Below are 7,253 nucleotides of genomic sequence, written 5' to 3'. Positions count from 1 at the left end.
AAATTTGAATAAGTAATTTGAATAGAATAAAATATGAAATTGAAAAAAATAAGTAAATGTAGGTCTTTTGAATAGATAGGAAATTTTTAGTAAATGTAGGTTTTTGTTTATATTTTGATTTAGGGTTTTCACTAAGTCCTAAGATGAGGATAATAGTGTTTTTGTTTATATTTTTAGTAAATGTAGGTTTTTGTTTATATTTTGATTTAGGGTTTTCACTAAGTCCTAAGATGAGGATAATAGTGTTTTTGTTTATATTTTTAGTAAATGTAGGTTTTTGTTTATATTTTGATTTAGGGTTTTCACTACTCCTATTTTGAATGCTCAAATTGGAGAGCACTATTTTGAATGCTATTTGTTTTTGCAGCCAAATCTTCATGTCGTTGCCGCCGTCGTCCCCGTCACAGGCCCCCTCCGACCTCGAGGTGAGACTAGCCAAATCTTCATGTCAATATGAGTCCTATAAGATATTTTGAAATGTTGTTGTTCATATTTTCAAGCATTGAAATTCAATGACCATCAAGTTTGAATGCAAATAGGATATGTCCTCCGAGTGGCCTATGTTTTGCCGGAGTGTTGATTAATTTCCATTCCGGCAAATTTCAGGCGCTCGATATGTCCTTTTTAACCAAAGGTCATGCCAGAATTTTCAGTGAATTTTGGCATGACTTGTGCTAGAATATGTAGGAAATATCGAGTGGCCTGGATTTTCTAGAAAGATAATTAAACAACATTTCGGGTTGACTTTAAGTCTATCGAGGCTCCATACATGACAATCAAAAAATGAGCGAGGGAGAAAGTCTGGACCATATATGAGAGAGGAAGAAACCCGACTGTTGTCGTGGGGGTCGTTTCTCCTTCTTCTCCTTGTGCTAGACCTTTGTTAGGCACTAGGGGAAGAAGGAGTTACGACCATCACCGACGGTCGAAAAATCAATGAAGGAGTGTGTCCACCATATATGAGAGAACAAAGAAGAATGCCGACTGTTGTCGTGGGGGTCGCTTCTCCTTCGTTCCCGTGTGCTAGAAATTTTGGTTTAATGCACTCGGGGACGATGGGAGGAGCGACCATCACCAACGGTCGAATATATACACCACGTGAGCCGAGAGTTTTCAAAAAAAAGACTCGACGGACCGATAGTCAACCTGTGTTGAATAATAATGATCTAATTTAGTTTTTATAGTACATATATTGAATTTTAGAAGTTTAATGTTTGAATTATGAACATAAGAAATGACGTCGGACAAAAGTCCCGCGGAGTGCTCCTGGTGCGGCGACAACCGTGGTTTCTACGATAGGCCTCACTTGGTAGAAGGTCGGCGCTTCAGCATTAACCTCGAGGTGGCCTTCGATTGTGAAACGGTACACTACAATGCAAAGTGTTTTTTTCGTAATTAAGCTCGACTTCTACTACTTCAACGTGTAATTTTCGTCTTTTACAATTCGGCTAGCTTATCCCATGCCATGCAAGACGCTATGTCTTGGAAAGGATGGGTTTTGAAGATCATGAGAGGAATGAAACAAAGAAAATTCACCTAAGGACCTATCATGGTATGGATTTTGAGGTAAATCTATACAATTGTGAGAGCGTGTCCAATTTTGGTTGCCCGGATTGGGAAGCACTTTGCAAGATGTATGATTTTCAACAGGGTATGTTTGTCACCATGGATCTTGGTGATCCTGACATCGAGGTAGACAATTTGGTCATTTGGGTCCTTGTTGATACGCTTCCAATTCTACCCCTATGTGAGTTTCTCAAACATAGTTATTAAGTAATTTATATTTTTTATTTCAAAATAGTTGACAGCTTATTTCCATTGATAGCTTATTTTCATTCTTCAAAGAATGTGCGGAAGTTGGTAGACAGAACCTACTACACCGATGGCTCTGAGAGATGTCTGTCCGCTCTCTAAACTTGTCTGAAGAACTTGTTGCACTATTTGTTGGCTTTGCGAAAACTTTTGGCGAAATTACTTGCGTTAGTTGGGGTTGTCAAACCATGTGGACAAGTTTGCTATTTCCTATTTGCTACTTGTGAAACTATGTGTAAACCGTTTGATATTTGCTATGTGGAACCTTTATTAATATGTGAGCTCATATTTTGCTATTTGTGAAACTATGTGAAACCTGTGATAAAATTTACAAAAGAAACAGTCACTAAAACTTGTAAAAACCTACCGCCACGCCATTTGGCCGTAGGATATCATAACCTACCGCAAAGGCCTGCGGCGGTAGGGTGTTGAGTTGGCCGTTAGGTAACGGCAGTGGCCCATCCATGCCACCGCCAGAACCCCTGTCGGTAGGTTGCCTGACCCTACCGCCGATACCTGTGGCTGTAGCAAAAGGTTTAGATTTCAAAAAAAATCAAACAGGGGTTAGATCTCAATTTTGTTTGACAAAAGGGTCAAAACATCAATGGATAGGCTAGGAAATTCTCAGGGGCGACAAGAGGGCAGGTTTCCTGTGCACTACCATCCACTACGCTATCGCCAGCTCGCTGTCGGACTGTGCGTGCGACGTCTTGTCGCCCCCGAGCCTCGTCGACGTGATGATGTCAAGCGCTCCACCCCGTCTCATTCTAGTGCTCGTCTGTGCCCCCACGCTCAAGAGCGTGCTGGCTCCTCTAATTGCAATCGAGCCCACGATGCTCATCCTTCCAGAGGTCGAGGTCATCACCACCACGAACGAGCACTGGACGCACCTGGTGCTCTTCCTCGCGGGCACTGATGTTCTCATCAGGTCCGGTCCATAGGCCGCGCAAAAAAAAGGCGACAGCTCTGGCACCCAAGAGGATCATGGCCCTGAATACTAAATTTACTCCCTTTGCCCTCAAATTACTTGTCATGGAAATGAATGTATCTAACACATTTTTAGATCTAAATACAACCATTTCTGCGATAAGAAGTTTGGTATGGAAGGAGTATTAGTTATAACTATACCATTGTACATTATGTAGAAAATATTATTGATTCCATAAACTAATATTTAACATTTGGAGAAATGCACATCATGTCACACCACTAGTAGAAAAAGGACCTAATATGAGACACATTAGTGCCGGTTTGATTTTGAGCCGGCACTAATGTGTCCAATAGTGCCGGTTCCAACGGCTAGCCGGCCGTTCTCATTAGTACCGGTTCGTGGCAAACCTTTAGCACCGGTTCGTGCCACGAACCGGTACTAAAGAGGGTGGTGGCAGGGTGTTGTTAGTCTGGGGCCCCTCCAGCACCTTTAGTACCGGTTCGTGGCACGAACCGGTACTAAAGGTCGACCTACATAAATCCTTCGTCCACCCGAGCCACTCTGTTCTTCCCCTTTCCCCTCACATCCTCTCTTCCTCGAGCTCCTCACAAATTTTGCCCAAAATTTGTCAAGATTTGAAGGCCCCCATCCATTCAAATGATCACAAAGGTTAGCAACTTTGTCCTTTCAACTCTCATTGCTAGACTAGCTCTTGCAATGCTTTGTATAGTGATTAATTTGGGAGGAATTATATTTGCTAGTATTTGATTTATATGCAATTTGAGGTCAAAAATAACACTTAGTTTGCATATGTAGGCGTGGTTTAGTTAGTGCCTTCTAAATCTCCATCGTAACCACCGTCGATCGCCCGCACCGTCCCGTCGCTGGCACCACCTTGTGGCGAGGCTCTTGTTCATGAATGTTTTACATTACCAAATTGATGTTTGTGTGATATGGATATATAGTTACTCGTATAATTATCTTACCCGTACGTTGTTTGTTATACATAGTGCCATGGTTTTGATATCCGTCCCCATCGGCCCTCGTCCTTGTTATGATTCGGATGTGGTATATTCTCTTTTAAAACTAGTTGTTGCATTTCATGTTTATGACAAATTATGCCCATGAAGTTGACATAGATATTTTTATCTAGGAGGTATGTGAACCGGAAATTCCAACCGACCCTATTGTCGAGAGGTTAAATTTAGTTGAAAGAGAAAACGAGTATTTGAAAGAAAAATTGAAAAGAATTGAGGGGGAGAAGATGGAATTGGAGTTGCATGTTGCCGATGTCGTCGATGATCACAAGATCAAGATGGAGAAAATGAGGCTGAAGATTAGAAAGATTAGAAAATATGCCATTGATAGTGTGGCTTGGTATCATTATGCTGTTGGATCAATTGCTACCTTAGTTGCGATCTTCATCGCATTTGTTGTTGCATTTAAATTCTTTAGCCAGAGAGTTATTTGTATGTTGCATTTAATTAAGTGCTGTATATGAACTTTACGTATGAACTTTATGTATGAACTTTATGTATGAACTTGTATTAATTTGGTCTATTCGGTGTTGTGTAATGAAGATGAGCCGACAATAGATGTATGATGACCGATGCTCTCCCGAGTTCATGAATGGCGTGCATACTTTTCTGCGGGCCGCTGAGGCAAACAAGCGAGCAGATGGTTTTATGCCTTGTCCATGTGCTGGCTGTAAGAATGGTCACAGTTACTCTACGTCAAAAACCATTCATGTCCACCTATTTAAATCCGGTTTCATGCCCCACTATAATGTTTGGACCAAGAATGGAGAAATAGGGGTTATGATGGAAGACAATGAAGAAGAACAGGACGACGACGGCTATCCTGGCCATGGGTTCCCTGAATACGATGATACAACAATGGGGGAAGAAGCTGAGCCGGCAATGCAGGAAGAAGCTGAAGAAGAGGCATCGGATGAGCCCGCTGATGATCTAGGTCGGGCCATTGCCGATGCAAAGAGAAGCTGCGCAAGTGATCTGGAGAGGACGAAGTTGCAGCGCATGTTAGAGGATCACAAGAAATTGTTGTACCCGAATTGCGAAGCTGACAAAAAAAAGTTGGGCACCACACTTGAATTGCTACAATGGAAGGCAGAGAATGGTGTATCTGACAAGGGATTTGGAAAGTTGCTGGTAATGATAAAGAATATGCTTCCAAAGGACAATGAATTGCCCGAGAGTACGTATGAAGCAAAGAAGGCTGTCTGCCCTCTAGGGTTAGAGGTGCAAAAGATACATGCATGCCCTAATGACTGCATCCTCTACCGCGGTGAGTACGAGGATTTGAACGCTTGCCCGGTATGCGGTGCATTGCGTTATAAGATCAGTCGCGATGACCCTGGTGATGTCGAGGGTGAGCGCCCCAGGAAGAAGATTCCTGCCAAGGTGATGTGGTATGCTCCTATAATACCACGGTTGAAACATTTGTTCCAAAACAAAGAGCATGCGAAGGCGATGCGGTGGCACGCAGAAGACCGTAAGAAATACGGAAAGTTGAGAGTACCCGCTGACGGTTCGCAGTGGAGAAAAATCGAGAAAAAGTACTGGGAGGAGTTTGCAGGTGACCCAAGGAACGTATGGTTTGGTCTAAGCGCAGATGGCATTAATCCTTTTGGGGAGCAGAGCAGCAACCATAGCACGTCGCCTGTGACTCTATGTTTGTATAACCTTCCTCCTTGGTTGTGCATGAAGCGGAAGTTCATTATGATGCCAGTGCTCATCCAAGGCCCTAAGCAACCTGGCAACGACATTGATGTGTACCTAAGGCCATTAGTTGAAGAACTATTACAGCTGTGGAATGGAATAGGTGTACGTGCGTGGGATGAGCACGGACAGGAAGAATTTGACCTAAAGGCGTTGCTGTTCGTGACCATCAATGATTGGCCTGCTCTCAGTAACCTTTCAGGACAGACAAACAAGGGATACCGCGGATGCACACACTGTTTGGATGATACCGACAGTATATATTTGGATAGTTGTAGGAAGAATGTGTACCTGGGACATCGTCGATTTCTTCCGACAAGGCATCCCGTAAGAAAGAAAGGCAAGCATTTCAAAGGTGAGGCGGATCACCGGACGAAGCCTCGCCACCGTACTGGTGCTGATGTACATGATATGGTCAAGGATTTGAAGGTAATCTTTGGAAAGGGTCCTGGCGGACAACCTGTTCCGAAGGACGCTGACGGACGCGCACCCATGTGGAAGAAGAGATCTATATTTTGGGACCTGCCATATTAGAAAGACCTAGAGGTCCGCTCCGCAATCGACGTGATGCACGTGACGAAGAATCTTTGCGTGACCCTGCTTGGCTTTTTGGGCGTGTATGGGAAGACAAAAGATACACCAGAGGCACGGGAGGACCAGCAACGTATGCACGGAAAAGACGGCATACATCAGGGTCAGGCCATATATGCTCTTACCAAAGAAGAGAAGGAAATCTTCTTCGAATGCCTGCTCAGCATGAAGGTACCATCTGGCTTCTCGTCGCATATAAAGGGAATAATAAATATGGCAGAGAAAAAGTTCCAGAACATAAAGTCTCATGACTACCACGTGATTATGACGCAACTCCTTCCGGTTGCATTGAGGGGGCTTCTACCGGAAAACGTTCGATTAGCCATTGTGAAGCTATGTGCATTCCTCAATGCAATCTCTCAGAAGGTAATCGATCCAGAAATCATACCAAGGTTACAGAATGATTTGGTGCAATGTCTTGTCGGTTTCGAGTTGGTGTTCCCACCATCCTTCTTCAACATCATGATGCATGTCCTAGTTCACCTTTGCGAAGAGATTAACGTTTTGGGTCCTGTATTTCTATACAATATGTTCCCCTTTGCAAGGTTCATGGGAGTCTTGAAGAAATATGTTCATAACCGTGCTAGGCCAGAAGGAAGCATCTCGAAGGGCCATGACAATGAGGAGGTCATTGAGTTTTGTATTGACTTTATTCCTGACCTTAAGCCGATTGGTGTTCCTGAATCGCGGCATAAGGGCAGACTGGAAGGAAAAGGCACGCTAGGAGGGCATCAAATAATATGTATGGACGGGCATTCTCTCACTGAAGCACACTACACAGTTCTGCAGAATTCCGCCTTGGTGGCTCCGTATATGGAGGAACACAAGAATTTTCTACAGTCCAAACACCCGGAGAAGTCTGACGACTGGATTACACGCGAACAAACGAGGACTTTCGCCGGTTGGTTGCAGAAACGTGCCCTGAATGATGGCGATATTCAAAATGACCTGTACTCGCTGTCCTAGTTACCATCTTCGAATATAATGCCTTTCAAAGGGTACCAGATAAATGGGAATACATTTTACACGATCGCCCAAGATAAGAAGAGCACCAACCAAAATAGTGGTGTCCGCTTTGATGCCACAACCAACACGGGAAAGGAAACATATTATGGTTACATAGAGGACATATGGGAACTTAACTATGGATCAGGTGATTTGAAGGTCCCTTTGTTTTGGTG

Source organism: Triticum dicoccoides, chromosome 4A (assembly GCF_002162155.2).
Source record: "Triticum dicoccoides isolate Atlit2015 ecotype Zavitan chromosome 4A, WEW_v2.0, whole genome shotgun sequence".
Taxonomy (NCBI): Eukaryota; Viridiplantae; Streptophyta; class Magnoliopsida; order Poales; family Poaceae; genus Triticum; species Triticum dicoccoides.
Note: the sequence above shows the minus strand (reverse complement) of the source record.